General features: G+C 32.5%; 1 protein-coding gene and 1 long non-coding RNA gene across 10 annotated transcripts in view; both read right to left on the bottom strand.

Annotated features, from left to right (window-relative positions):
- TMEM135 (transmembrane protein 135) overlaps positions 1-15,884 on the bottom strand; it is a 235,224-nt gene that overhangs the window by 93,214 nt on the left and 126,126 nt on the right. The gene's annotated exons all lie outside the window — the stretch shown is intronic.
- Positions 1,827-10,044, bottom strand: LOC306640915. The gene is made up of 3 exons (XR_013757960.1): positions 8,035-10,044; positions 7,454-7,482; positions 1,827-5,058 (listed from the first exon to the last, which is right to left on the bottom strand). It is a non-coding gene; the product is annotated as an uncharacterized lncRNA (long non-coding RNA).

Raw genomic sequence — 15,884 nt, 5'->3', positions numbered from 1 at the left:
ACAATGAAAAGCTATCATTATCAGTGATTATTAAAAGTACTACTACAATAGAACTCTTGTAGCACCCATAGAAGGACTCATTCTTAATCAAATAGTCTCATTTTAAGTATTTAAACTTTTCTTTTCCTATATACATCACTGTGGAATATTAAGGGAAGAAAAGACTGAAGTTATGGTTCACTTAAATAGCCTTTCTACTACTAAATTTAAGTTATGTGACTATTTTTCAGTATTTAGAAGAGGATAATAAATCTGCCAAATTATGCATCTTTTATATTTACTTATTTATTAGAGCATCATAATTATACATAGTAATGGGTTCATCCTGACAAAATCATACATGCAAGGAATTTTATTTCAAACCCCAATGGACTCCTTTTCTTCCCCTCCTCCCTCCCCCTATTCTCCCTCCTCTACTCTATTAAACTTCCTTTCTTCTACATATACCATAAAAGTAAAATTCTCTTTGGTATCTTTTATATATGAATATAACATGATTTGTTACATTCATTCCATTTATCTGCCCCTTCCCCTCCTCAAATTCCTCTCATTCTCTTCCTTCTACTCAACTGATCTTCCCTATATCTTTAATGATATTTGAACTCCTCCCCCACTGCCTTCTTTCCCTTTTTTTGCTCTACAAATTATGCATCTTTATCAGGTCATTTACAAAGGTGTATTAGGTTTTAAAATATCCACAATGGACCTCCTATTAAACACTCATTGAATATTCATTCTATTCATTTATTCATTCTACAAAAATTAACTCTATTCCTATGCTGGTGATGCAGTAGAGAACAAACCAGATATAATACCCACTTCATTTGAAAGCTTGAAAGCTTGCTTTTTAGAGGTTGAGTATGAGTAGATGTTACCCTAATTGTGTTTCATCATTTATTTTATAAGGTGGGAGTGTTCTTTATTGAGACATAATTGATATACAGTAAAATTCACCGAAGTGTACAGTTGAATAGTTTTTAATATATTTATAATCTAAGTTCACCACAATTACCAGAGATGGTGAACATTTACTCTTCTTCATTTTTTTTTTTTTTTTTTTTTTTTTTTTTTTGCAGGGGTTGAGGGGCGGGCCAGGGATTGAACCCAGGGGAACTCAACCACTGAGCCACATACCCAACCCCCTTTATTTTCTATTTTGAGACAGGGTCTTGCTAAATTGCTTAGGGCTTCACTAAGTTGCTGAGGCTGGCCTTGAACCTGTGAACCTCCTGCATCAGAATCCCACATTGCTGGGATTACAGGAGTGCAACACCATGCCTGACTCACCATTTACTCTTAAGGCAAAGTTCTTAAATGGTCTAGAAATCTTTCTTTGGTACTGACTTTTCATAACTTTTCTAGCTGTTGGAGGTTATATGGCTTTTCTCCAACTATACTTTGCCATAAAAGAATTGTATAACTTCAACAACAAAAGTTAGATTTATTACTGGTAGAGGAGCAAGCACCAGTTTGATTCATCGGAGGCAGACAGAGAAAGCTGATTTCATAGCACGCAAACAGACCATGTTACAAATGCTTCCTCATGTTAAGGGTTCAGAGACAGCTTGATAAAATGTAGTTTATAAATTTATACTGTAAAATTTAAATGCCATGTATTCTCAAATTCTTATCAAAGAATACTGAATCTAAGATCCTGAGAAGCCAGAGTATAATCTGAAGATTTATTGGTGAACATGGGATCCAAACAGGATGAGTTCAAGTTGAGTATTATATGGTGATGTCTTATTGGGAAAACCTATCATTTCTATTAAAAGAGAATATTTTCCCCTCTCTCTCTCTATGTCTCTCTCTCTCTCTCCTCTCTCTCTCTCTCTCTCTCTCTCTCTCTCTCTCTGTGTGTGTGTGTGTGTGTGTGTGTGTGAGTGTACGTGCACGCACATGTGTTGCTAGGGATAACCATGCATTCAGGGCAACTTCTTGACCACTAAGATACATTCCAAGTCCTAGAGTATTTATATTCTTGAATCATGGTTATCTCAGTCCTGTATTGGCATTGAATTGATAACCTTTGATCTGCAACTCCTTATTCTCCCCTTTCTTTGATGACCAATTTCCTCTGTAATTTACAAAGTTCTCTCTTAGAATTACTGATACATTCAACTGTATGTCAATCACACTTTATTCTGATCTTGGAACAATTCTGACCCTTTAGAATAACTACATTTCTCTCCTTTAATCCATTTTGTGCTTTTCAGAAACAGGGTAAGAGATATTCACTTATTGCCATTTACTGGCAAGGAAAAGATGTAGAAGGGCCAATCCTGGTAGAAAATTGAAAGCAGTTATACAAATTTGATTCAGAAACCAATATAGAGATGAACTGTACTACCTGGTAACATTCACTACCAGTTAATGAAAGTTTTCTATGTATCAAACCTTATCCTTCATAAATGCACAGACAGATGTGTAATATCTTTTCTAAATAATTACATATGAGTAGCTATTACTCCATCTGTTTTATGTATGACATATACTTTGAAAGTTAGGAGACATGCTCAAGATTTCATAGCTATGAAGTCAATGAACCTTTTCTTAAACAATAAACTATCCTGCTAGACTGTCTTCAGAGAATTTCAATTCTCTTTTATTCCCGGAAATCTTCAAAAACCAGGGCTCAATATAAAGGAGTGGTTTAAAAACAGATGCTTAGTTGTTTCTCTCTACCTTCCTTCCACCAATCAACTAATCTTTAAATGAAATAGACAAAGAAAGGCAACGCATACCAACTCAAGTGAGTTAATGGATCAAAATCACCAATTTCTACAATAGTCCATGTGGTTTCCTCAATTTTAAAATATCTTCTTAACTTCCATTTTCTTTTCATGATTCTAGTCAATATACATTTTACCATATAGTTCTAAGTCCATAACAACAGGATACCTAAAAATATAAGGCCCTGGGTATAGGACTTTACAATAGCCATAACAACTCTGTTTTTAATATATTTTATGAACTAAGAATGGACAAAAAATATACAGTCACAAAGCTGCATATATCCAATAAAGAGAGCACATCTTCTAGTCAGCCTTCATTTAGAAACAGAACTAACTATGGAAATGTAGGTAAGGACCTTTCATCACTTCCAACTCAGGATTTACACTGCTCAGTTTTGCACTGATTCAGATCTTTGGAGAAATAATTTTTGTGATATTATTAATACACTAAAAGAAGGATTATAACATTCCTTCCCCAGACACAAATCCATAACAAAAGCCTGGTTTAAAGACGTTAAGAGATGCCTAGAAGGTAGGGCTTTCTGGATTCTTACTCAAACTTTAAAAACCAGGGCTTTTCAGGGTTGCAACTTGTTATTTTCATTATTATAAAGTAGGAATTTGGGTAGATCCTCTTAACTGCTCTTATCACAATAAATAAGAAGCAGGAGGAAACTTGGTGGTGATGGATAGGTTTCTATCACAGATTATGACAACCATCTCATGAGTGTATATTTACCTCCAAACTTATCAGGTTGTATAATTTGTACAGCTTTTTTAATATCAATCATACCTCAATAATGCAGTTAAGAAAATTTTAAAAGTATACAGTTACATGATGGTAATAAAGAGGATATCTATACAAAATAACTAAATTCAACTTCCTTTAAAATTTCATATTCCATGAGATAGTATATTTTTCTGGGAAGTACTAAGGCTCTAAAGTTCAACTCCTTATTGTATATGACTTTGAGTAAAATATCCTTGCTTTTAAATTTATAAAATGGGACTTACTGAACTGTCCTAAGGAATTAATGAAATAGTAAGTATGTGTAAAGAATTTAGCACATTGCTTGGCACAATTAGGTTTAACAAATGGTGGCAACAATTATTATAGCTTTAATTTTATGTTTTTAATAAAGTAAACAATAATACCTAGTGCAAACGTGTACTTGAATCCCGAAGAGATAAATGGAAAATCCACTGAACCTACTTCAGGTACTTCAAAGATCATGGAGTATAAGGGAACAAGAGTCATGAGGTAAGAAGATCATAGCAGAATGTCCAAAGATAATGCGAAAAGAAAATTACTAATTTCAATAACTTTAGGCAAAACTTTGTAAGTAAAGTTTATCCTTGGTGATGTTTCCAGAATGCTTCCCAAGAGTCCAAAGTTTAAAACAAATAACCCAGCACTTCAAATTGAAAAAGAGCTGAACAACATATTCCTAAAATTTCCCTCCCTCCTTCTCCTTTGTCTTTGTCCTTGTCTTAGATACAATACATGTAGGCCGATTCACACCAGAAAGGAGAGCAAATTTGGTTAATTTTACCTTTAGGGGGTTACTCTGATCAACACTGCTTCTATCATCCATATTAAAATAAAAATATTCAAATAAAGAATTCAGGCATGGAGATATTTTAAGTTTAAACAACCATTCAATACAATTATAAGTGTATATGCAAGACTAAGCAGTGAGACTGAAAATAAACGCCCACGATTAAAGTTCCTATAAGAGTTTAATAACTATTAGTATTCTATCAAAATACCTTTAAATATTGAACTTGTATAGACTAAACTTTTTATTTTGGTTAACTGCACTATGGGTATGTAATAAGTATTCTTAAAATAACACTAAATGTTAATATTCTGAACAGATGTTTCTGATTAGTTTCTTAACAACACTGCCACAGGTTATATTAAGGAGACTTTACAGAAATTTGCCTTCACTACAAGATTCGTTATTACACAGTTTCATTATTAAATCTTCATCTCGGAACAATTATGTAAGTAATTTGTTCTATGTGATTGAAGGGGAAAAACACAGCATTTAAAATTTTCTGAGTGAATTACATGTACTATTGTTTGCCTTTCCACAGTCCCAAAGTAATTTGAGATTAATTATAATAAATTTTACAAAACTCAAACTTTATCAACTATACACAGACATGTATTACTAGAATTACAGAACACTAAATCACAGCATTTCACAAATTACTTATTATTCTCAGATGCAGTTTCTGAAGTCTTGCCAACAATCTGGAACAGAGTATGGTCTTTGCAAACCAGATGCACATCATTTTCTTGCTTTATGAAATGTTACTGCAAAGTTGGGTTTCAATAAAAATATTACAAAATGAATCAAATTTTAAATAACAAGAACAGTAATTCACAACCACTAATAGAGATAAGCAGACAAACATAGTGACATAGGAAAAAAAAGAAACTGTATTGTAATTATTAAGACAGTGCATCCTGATGTTCATCCTCGTTACCAAATAAGTGATCTCAGTGAACTTTGGAAGGACTAACAATTACCAATGCCCTTACTGTTGCTTTCAGTTCCCCCATTCCCTATCTTCTGGCCAGCAGCTTATTGAGCAACAATACAGAGCTGTAGTATGTACCAACTCACAATGAGGGGATACAGAAGAGGAACCAATTCTTATTTAAATTACTACATTTAGCCAACCTTTATTTTAGGTTAGAAAGATATTAGGAGATTGTATTATTCATCTGGTCTACCTAGGGGTTACAGCACTGACCTTACAAAAGTTCAGTAATTTATCCTCTTTTTATCCTCTAAGTAGAATAAAATCTCAATATTCTTTAAAAGCTGGCTATAATATAGTTTACTATCTAAAACTTTCAAGGAATATAAAAGTTTCATATAAACTATGTTTAATTATGTACCTGTAGAAATGGCTGATTAGTAACCTAATCATAGAAGTGATATCCCAACAGATGCACTGGTACCACCATACTCAAACTTAGGAAAAGAAGACAGGCACGCCCATGCATGAATAAATAACACTATTGTACACACAGACACACAGACAGACATACACACACACTTAACATAATGATATTTCAATCAATGTTAGCATAGGCATTGTAGTCCCATTGATTGTTTTTAGTGACATTGTAGCCATCTTAGTCAGTCTATGATGTCTGTACAATAATGAAATTTTCTCTGACTGTATCCCTCTAATTAGCTATGTGTAACTGTGTGTATGTGTACGTGTTACACAGGATTGTGCAAATCTGAGAAAGCTACTTCTTTAATCCTCTTCTCATTTATATATTTGAAATATTAATATGTGGCTTATTAAGATTGTTTTGATGAGTGATTACATAAAGTATATTATGTAATTATATATATAAATATTAAATATTCAGACTTTTTTTTGGTGGGGGGCCAGTACCAGGGATTGAAATAAGGGGCACTCAATCACTGAGTCACATCCCCAGCACTATTTTGTTTATTTTATTTAGAGACAGGGTCTCACTGAGTTGCTTAGCACCACCCTCTTGCTGAGGCTGGCTTTGAACTCAAGATCCTCCTGCCTCAGCCTCCCAAGTCGCTGGGATTACAGGCATGTGCTACGGCACCTGGCTAGTCTTTCTATGAAGTTATTATATAGTGACTTTATATATGGCTATAGATGCAGAAATTATAAGCAAACTACATACGGCAGGTCTGAAGTTAATTTCCATTTCCTTCTGATAAAGTGCGTTTATTCCAATCCCTAAAGAGCACTGACCCCTTACTCAGCTTTTTCCAAGGAGAATGGCCCTGTTGGGTTTCCCTCTCTACATCAACCGATTAGTTGTTATCTGTGAATTCTCTTTGTTAGTCACATACCTCATCACATCTGGGTATCTGGATTTGTATTTCAATGGAACTCTCATTTTCTTTGTTTTCAATTACACAGAGTACATATTGATATACAAAGGCTTCAACTGTATTTCTATAGTCCTCTTTATGTTCCAAATTTTCTTTTCTTTTATTTTCCTTGTTCTTTTTTTGTTTGTTTGTTTGTTTTTTGTTTTGTTTTGTTTCATTTTTGTACCAGGGATTGAATTCAGGGCTTTCAACCACGGAGCTACATCCCCACCCTTTTTGTATTTTTATTTAGAGACTGAGGCTCACTAAATTGCTGAGGTTGGCTGTGAACTTGCCATCCTCCTGCCTCAGCCTCCAGAGTGGCTGAGATAACAGGCATAAGCCACCAGGCTAGTGCAAATTTTCATCAAGATAGAAGTATTCAGAGCTAGAACAAGGTTTTCTTTGTTTTAGTGAATTTTCAAAATGCCCATCTACTATTTGAACTTCCTAATCTTTCCAAGTATTAGTTTTTCATCTATAAAATGTAGAAAATATCTATTTTATAAGACTATTGTCATGGTTGAAATAAATTAACACAAAGCTTTAAAAATATAAATAAAATGGAGCACATAAGTTTTTAAGACAGAAAAATATGATGATGTATGATATACAATACAGTAACTGTGCGATACTACAAAAATGGATACATGTCATATATTTGTTGAAACCCATAGAATGTACAACATGAAGAGTGAACCCTAAAGTGAACTATGGACTTTGGGTGATGATAAATTTATTAAGTAGATTCATCAATTATAATAAATATAACACTTTGGTGAGAGATACTGATAAAGAGGAAGGCTTCACATATGAAAAGACTATACTTACTGATCAATTTTGGTGCTAACCTAAAACTGCTAAACAAAAACAACAATAAAATATTTTTTAAAAATATTCACTTGCATTAACATTAAAACAAAAACATTTGCTCTGGAGTCAGCTGGCAACACATGATTTGGGGGACAAAATTCTGCATAGGTCCTTAATGTTTATGTATCTTATAAATAAAGCACTCATATTTTGTTCCATACAATCTTTCCAAGATGTTTGTATTTAATGAGCAACCTTTGAAGATATCTGGGGCAAAAAGGCAGGTATGCTTTTTCCCATTAGAAAAGATTTGAGTTTTCCAGTCTCAGATTTCTTATAGTATAATGTAATCTAATATTCTTGTAAGTGTCACTTAGTCTTCTCCTATTTTTTTTTTTTTAATGAAAACTGGGGCTCAGGAAACCACCACAATATATTATATCTAATTCTACTGCTTTCCATAATAAAATCTTTTGTCTCTGACAAGAAATCTTGTGCCCTCTGACAGTATCCATGAAACTGTGACAGGCTCACTTTTTATCATCTAAGTAGAGTAAAATCTCAAACTCTTTACAGTTCTTGACAATAATCCAATTTACCAAGAGCATAATCATCTGGCCTCTCATTACTTTGAAAACAGTTTCCTATAAAATGAAAATATCAGAGTCAATTTCATATGTTATCAATATTAAACTAGATAAAAATATCCACATAAATAATTTAGTAAAGTATTTGACAATAACCATCAATCATTATTAATTATATAAAACATAAATACACACACATAACAAAAATATTTCATACATGCAACACTTATGTCTCAACAGTTACTGAGGTTAATAAATATGCAAACTACTAAAGTGGTAATGACAGAAATCTTTCACAGAATTTTCTTTAAAATAAAAACCAGAAGTATATGCATATATGTATTTGTGTTTTTTAATCTCCTACCATGTCTAATAAAATGTAATCATGTAACAGATTTCACTACAGAATGATACAAATGAAATGTCTCTGTAAACTGTCATTCAAGTTCCTTGAAGGCTTAGTAGAGAGTCAGTTTAGCAAACCAACTAAGATTTTTCAACCTACTTATAACACGTGATTTTTTACAAATATCAGATTTTTGAGAACATGAAAAGAAAAACACAGGTGAATGAAATTTACTTCTCCCATTTCCCAAAGCAAAAGTTTTCATATGGTATGGCTGACATTAGCTGTCATCATGTAATAAAATTAATTCCTCCAACTCAGGAGCATCTTTATAATGACCTTAATGATTACTATGTTATATTCACTGGCTGCATCAGAGACAACAAAGAATCACAAGATCACAAAAGGATGGAAGCCAAGAATCACCGTATGCCAAATGAAAACTTAAAGATAATGAAACTGAAACTCCATCAACCGAGACTCTAGTTAAAGCCTTAGTAAAATGGCAACATATATTATGATATGGACTCATTATGTTTTCTTTTCCAAAGGTAATTTATTTATTTTTATACCAAAAAATAAAAAAATAAATACATAGAAAGTCAATGGGAGAAGTAAACAGTCATTCTAGTGAAAATTAAGTGGCACTTAAATTACCACAGTTAAGATCTTACATATGTTATACATTCCTTCTCTAAGATAGGATGATGTACTAGAAACATGATCTTCCAGAATTCAGATCTTAAATTTATAACTCCTAGCAATGTATTTTTAGGAAAGTTTTCTGTACCTCATCTTTCTCACAGGCAAATATAAATAATGGTACCTCACTTAAAAAAATTTTAAATAGACTTTTTCAAAATAATTTCTCCAAATACAACCTTTCTTCACTTTGTAAAATCTACATACATGTGTGTGTGTAATTTTTTCAGCACTAAAAAGAAATGAGCTACTAAAAAACAGGATAAAACATGGTAGAACACATACTATAACTTAGGAATGTGACTTAATGCTTGAAATGCATATTACTACGTGAAAGAAGTCACTTTGAAAAAGGCTACACACCAGATGACTGTTTACATGAGGTATCTAGGAAAGGCCAAACTACGTACATATTAAAACAATCAATGGTTCTCAGGGTGTTTGTGTAAAGATAGGTATGAATAGGCAGAGCACAGATTTTCAGGGCAGTGAAAGTACTCCATACTATACTATAATGATGGATATAAGTCTTTATACATTTGTCAAAATCCATAAAACCACAATACCAAGAGTGTACCATAACACGAACTAAGGACTTTGTTGTTGATAATATACCAGTGTAGATTCTTTGATTGAAACAAATTAATTATTCTAGTTTGGGATGTTCATCATAGAGAAGGCTGGACATGCATGAGAACAGAGGGTATAATGGGAACTTTCTACTCAATTTTTCTGTGAACATAAACTGATCTAAAAAATAAAAGACTGCTAATTAAAAAAAAGACTAAAATAAAGACATCATAAAATAATCTAAAACTATTTAGGGAATTCATTTCATACCTTTGGTCATCTTGAATTCTAGGATTATAAACATCTTTAGATAATTCAAAATTTTAATTATGTTATTTTCCTATTAAATTTTTAATGTATTTAGACAAAGTCCAAATTACCCATATTAATTACAAATAATTAGATGGATATTTCCTGTTATAAATAAAAATTAAATATTATCTCAAATTTAAAAACATTATTTTTTTACTTCCTAAAGACTATAATTACTGAGTCAAAATTACTAATATTTACAAATTTTAATAAGTGATTTTAAAAACCTATAAATGAGACTTAGAGAAGGAACGAATTACACTGAGGATTAAAGTAAAATAAACAAAAGGGCTTGGAAAAAAGATACAAAGGTTAATAATGGCAAATTTTTCTCATAGCTTTACAAACCCAAGTTCTTTTATTCTCTCTTCTCATTTACTCAGACCTACTCCAATTTCCTCAAATGCCTCCACTAGAAATCTGTAAGTATCTACCTCATACCCTATGAGCTCAGTAATTTTTAAATACTACTACTGTATGCTCAATTGAGTAAATTATTGTTCATTCAAGTTCACAGTCAATAGTTCCAAAGTGAATGCTTGTACATGAAACAGAGCTCTGAGTAAAGGTCACAGCTTTCTATGTTTATAGCTTCCCCACACAATTAATCTTGCAGCTGCACTTGATTAGTTTTTGACATGAATACACTGTCTCAAAGAGGTCAATGGAAGGAGGTTTCCATCCTTTAAACACTCTCTTTAACCTACCCTATTCAGAAACATTAAACCACTTGTAATAGCACTACACAAGGACTTCCCAGTGTTTAGACTCTAGGAAATTTTTCTGTCTTCAGTGCTCCATTATTTAGACTGCAAAAGGTATTCTGAACATGTTCTCCTTTTTAGGAATAGCTCTTCGAACAAACAATTAAAATGTTCATTATCAATTAATAGTACAAATTTCCAATGATGATGATGTATTATTTCAGGAAAAACAGAGTTAAAAGTATAAAGATAATCATTGCAAACCTAGGATTTCAGGTTAAATTCTTTTCCCTCAAAATACAAACTAAGAATTTGTCTTATGAAGAAACTATGATAAGAGGTCATTTATACCAACAATTATATTGTGCTGTTACAACAAAGATACAGATGAAAATAAGAAAAGGGATAAATAATTTGAAGTAAAGTACTAAATTATGAATTAATTTTTTCAAAATGTAGTTTACCCAATTTTCCACAACTTTTGCCAACCACAGAAAACAAAAACAATTCATTTGAAACAAACATTATTATTTTTTTTTTACACCATGACGTTATGTATTCTGACAATGGGTTTACCTAAACAAATATGCTAGCAGAAAAGTATAACATTACATAGTAATAGATAAAAGGGGGCAGAGTTAAACAGGTATATTTACACAAAGGCAATAATACAGAGAGAAAACATACTTGATGTAAGTTATATTTCTCTGATAAAATTAACAGTTTATAAAATGGCGTAAGTGCACATTCGTAGGTAAGACATGCCTAAATGCAGAGAAAAGTTTGTTTCTATGATTTTAAAATACTAGCTTAAATATCATTCTACAGTTAAAAATGAACTGTCAACAAAGTAAATATTGACATTTTCATGCCAAAGTTTCCATTTTTGTTTTCAAATATATCATGAGTTTAAGTGATCTTAATTAACTGACAATATCCTTGCCAAGTGTCCTTAGCTCAATATCTCTAAAAATTGCCATATGTCTTCTGTTCCATTGCTGTAGGCTTTCAGTGGAAACTTAATATGTTAGGGGAAGACTTGACAGATTTTAACAACTGTTAACTAACATTCTTGGATGAATATGGTGACATAGTTAAAAGAATGTCTAATACTGTTATTAACTTCAAACTTTGTTGGGATGTAGAGCTGTGAGTAAAAAGAAATTACTACCAAACAATATTTTTAGAAGATATATATTGCTACTTTTCAAAAATTAATATACAAGGTCATCCTATGAGTTTGTCTTTTACCCTGAATATTAATTGAGCCATTCTTAATTTATTATTAAATAATCAAAATGTTTAGCTCACCAAAATCTTTCCTTTAGCATAGGATTAGTATGTCACCAATTAAGTCTTGTGTACTTCCTTGATCAAGTGCTATAAATTCCACTTAAAAAAGGTAATATACCTGTGTACTAAATAGACACACTTAATAGAAGGTGGGATGTATATATTTAATATGTGTTATAGGATACATTACATACTTAATAGAAGGGGGACTTTCTGAAAAAGAAAGCATCCTCACTATTTCCCTAAAGAGGAAATCAAAGTCTTCATGTCAGTGTTCTTCCCAAATTATGAAATCTTCCAACAAGGAAAACGAATGACAGCTAAAGAATGACAAAAGTTGAGAAAGTAAAATAAATTCAGAGATGAAATTCTTTTGTAACAGTAAGCATGAGAAACAATGAATGCAAATTTTAATTCATGGCTAGGATTTATTTCTATTTCCCTTCCTAATTATTTGTCTTTAATGGAAGAGGTTTTCTATTTTCTCAGCATTGACCACTCAGGTCATGTTTTTAAATGGTCTCATGACTGATCCTATAGGGAGCTATGTAACTAATGCAATGTTAATTTCCTTTATTTTGAATACCTGTACTTACTTAGCCATAGTGTCTGGAGTAAAAAAGCTAATGTTATTTGTTCTGACATAAAAAGAAAAGGCAGAATATCCAAAAATATATTTATCAATCTACAAGAAATTATTGGTAAATAAACAATTTAATGCTGGTAAATAAAGCTTCTTGTGTATCTTAGAGCAATTCATTATAATGCATAAATGTTTGATCAGTATTTATTCACTGCTTAGTGTCATTCCTTATAAAAGACATCCCAAACACAGTTTATGGTAAGGTATCTAAACCTTGCCAAATTCTAGTCTCAAGCATTAAATCTTACAATCTAATATACTCCCACATAACCTCTGATAAAATAGATTAACTCAAGTACTCAAACATTTTTTGTTCTTTTTCTATTCCAAATTCCTCCATAGTACTAGAAAAACCATGACGTTTAGAATTTAAAAGAATTAAATGTACCACTGTATTCCTGAAACTAGAGATTAAGTATATTATTGCATGAGTTAAGGGCTAAATTGTATTAGAATTTCTTACTTTTTGGTCTTTAAACCTGAACTGAGACCCTAAGAGAATAGATTAGTAAATCTTTGTATGTGCTATGCATTTTAATCGGTATTTTCTGCATTTATCTATATAACAATAGTAATTTAATTTTTTGTTAACATAACACAGTACAGTGCCTTTAATAATTAATTTTTCTATTACAGGGACATTTCTAAGAAAATACCTATTATATTAAAAATCAAAATTGTCTGCCATCCGAAAACACATGCTTTAAAACCTATTGTTCACACCCAAAATAAGAGAGGGAGAGTGCTGAATTCCTGAGACAGAGAAGGCTACACTAAATAATAACAGAAGTCATTTACAAATACCTCTACTGATTCTCAATCATAGAAGACAATTCAGTAATTATCTTGATGGTAGAAATCATGTCTTTTAATTTAGTGTGCACAATTTTTACTACACAATAATATATACTCCTCGGTGCATTACCAAAATGTAAGAACTGGAAGGACCAGATAAAAGTTGAAATGCATTTTGGCTGTTAAATATTTGAATAATTTCAACATCTAAATCCATCCTTGGTATGCTGCCTTTGGTTTTGCTCTGACAGAGTAGCTTTAAAGCTCAGTATGCCAAAATGTGGGCTCAAAAAGTGCAAGTTCTAGTATAAACTAGATAAATGTTGAGAACTCAAGAGGTGTCTACACTCAGCTTCCAAATCAGAGCAAAAATAATTTAAGATGCTCTTTTCTTTATATTTCCATGCTATTTTGTACATACTTCACTAATAGCACTAAATAGATTTAAAATATGAGCCTCTTGAAAGCAAGAAAATCCCCAATGCCTAGCAAAATAAAAATTATAGAAACTGAGCAAACCATATTTTAGTAACTCAAGAGATAGGTTTCTATATTATAACTATATCCTAAAGCTTAAGGAAGAAGGTATTTTCTGTTTTATGGGACAACACAAAGTAATTTGGTATACTTTTCCTGTTGCACTACCTAATAAACTCTCTAGTAAGTATATAATTAATCTGTATGAGAATCTGATATGTTTTCCCATTTATGTCAAATTGGAATTTCTTGCATTAAAGGATATAGACTCATATCATACAGCTATTGCATATGCCATTTATATCAGGAAACTTCTAACAATAAAATTTTGTTTGAAGATAAAAATAACCTAATCATAAACAATGCATTATTTCCTTTCTTTGCCAATGTAAATAAGCTTTGCTAATTTTTTTAACTTGGAAAACTGTTAACTATATTTCATAAATATCCCTTTGATGCTCCAAATTTCTAATGTAGAAACACCAGTATTTAATATGTTCTAAAATATGTATGTATCCATACAATTTAAGTTCCTACTGGGGTAGCAAATTAAAAAAAAAAAAAAATCTTACTATTTTAAAATGTCTGATGAACACACCTATTATAGTCTTAAAATTGGAGGATTATTTACGAAAGTCTAAAAGTTCAGGTTTCATTGAAAATTTCACTTAATCTGTGATTTTTCTTATCAGAAAGTCAGGAAATACTGAATAAGTGGCTAGATTGTGCACAATTATATTTGTAGTCTATTTCCTGACAACCAAAAAGATCTTCCTGTAAAACTGAAACTCAACTTCCCATCAAATTCCTTAAAAAAAAAAAATGGTCCCAATTATAGACAAAAGAAAATGAAAACATTGTACCAGCCAGGCATATAAGCATGATATAGATGAATCACAATTTGGGGGACAGAGACTGGCATATACTAAAATAAGTAAATTTATAGATTTTCATGACTATCATTTTTCAAATTTGTATTTCCTCAGCATTTTTGCCAAACTAAGTTATCTACTTAGAAAAAAGTTATGCAAAAAAATAATTAATATAACTTTAATAACCTTCAGCTTTATTTTAAGGGTATCATAAAGGGTATAAATGGAACTATAATATTTAATAAAATATGTAAGATAAGAATTTACTGATAATTCATGGTTAACAAATGTGAATGAAAGTTATAGGTTACTTTTTAGAACAAAATGCCAATGTTTTTAAACTGTCACATATTATCTTAACATAATTTTATTCTCCTACTAAAATTATGAAGAGAAATATTTAAAACTTAGTTTGTTTTCTTTAATAATATTTCTAACCAACAGAATATCATTCCATACAAATTGATAACTACCAATAAAGAACTACCCAGGCCTTTTTTGAGAGCAGATTGCTCACTATCAGGCATCTATCATCCGCCATTTGCCTGCCTCTCGCCTGTCCATCGCCTGCCTTACTCCTATCCATCAGCCAACGCTCGAGGTTCACCTCCCAATCGTCTGACAACAGTCGGCAAACTGATCACCAACCGCCAGTAGAGCACTAGCTGCCTGCTGCTACCCGGAAGTTCACTGTTACAGTATCTGCAGGTTTGATTGCACATAGCTACCGCCATTTTGAGACAACAGCCAGGCCCCCTAGGACCCCTGGCCGGACTGACTGAGCCCCATCTCCAGGATCCCTCAGCCTGACCAATCACTCCCTGCCTCTGGGGCCCTCCCATCGACTGACTGCTCCCTGCCGCCAGGACCCCCAGACCAACTGACTGTGCCCTATCACCAGGACCCCAGACCGACTGATTGCACCTGTCCTCCAGGATCCCACAACCTCCAGGACCCCTGCGGGACCAACTGCATCCCCTCTCCAGGACCTCCAGTTGACCACATCCACCCCTGAGCTGCAGCTCCCCATTTGCCAGCACATTTTCAAAGCCAGAACGGCCATCTTGGATAATCCTGGAAGCCTTAGCTCCGATATTTGGGTGAGGCAAATCCTATCCTGAGATGCCTGCTGGAGGCTTGAAGCTCAT

The sequence above is a fragment of the Sciurus vulgaris genome (assembly GCF_902686455.1).
Source record: "Sciurus vulgaris genome assembly, chromosome: 11".
NCBI lineage: Eukaryota > Metazoa > Chordata > Mammalia > Rodentia > Sciuridae > Sciurus > Sciurus vulgaris.
This window is presented reverse-complemented; position numbering and strand designations above follow the sequence as displayed.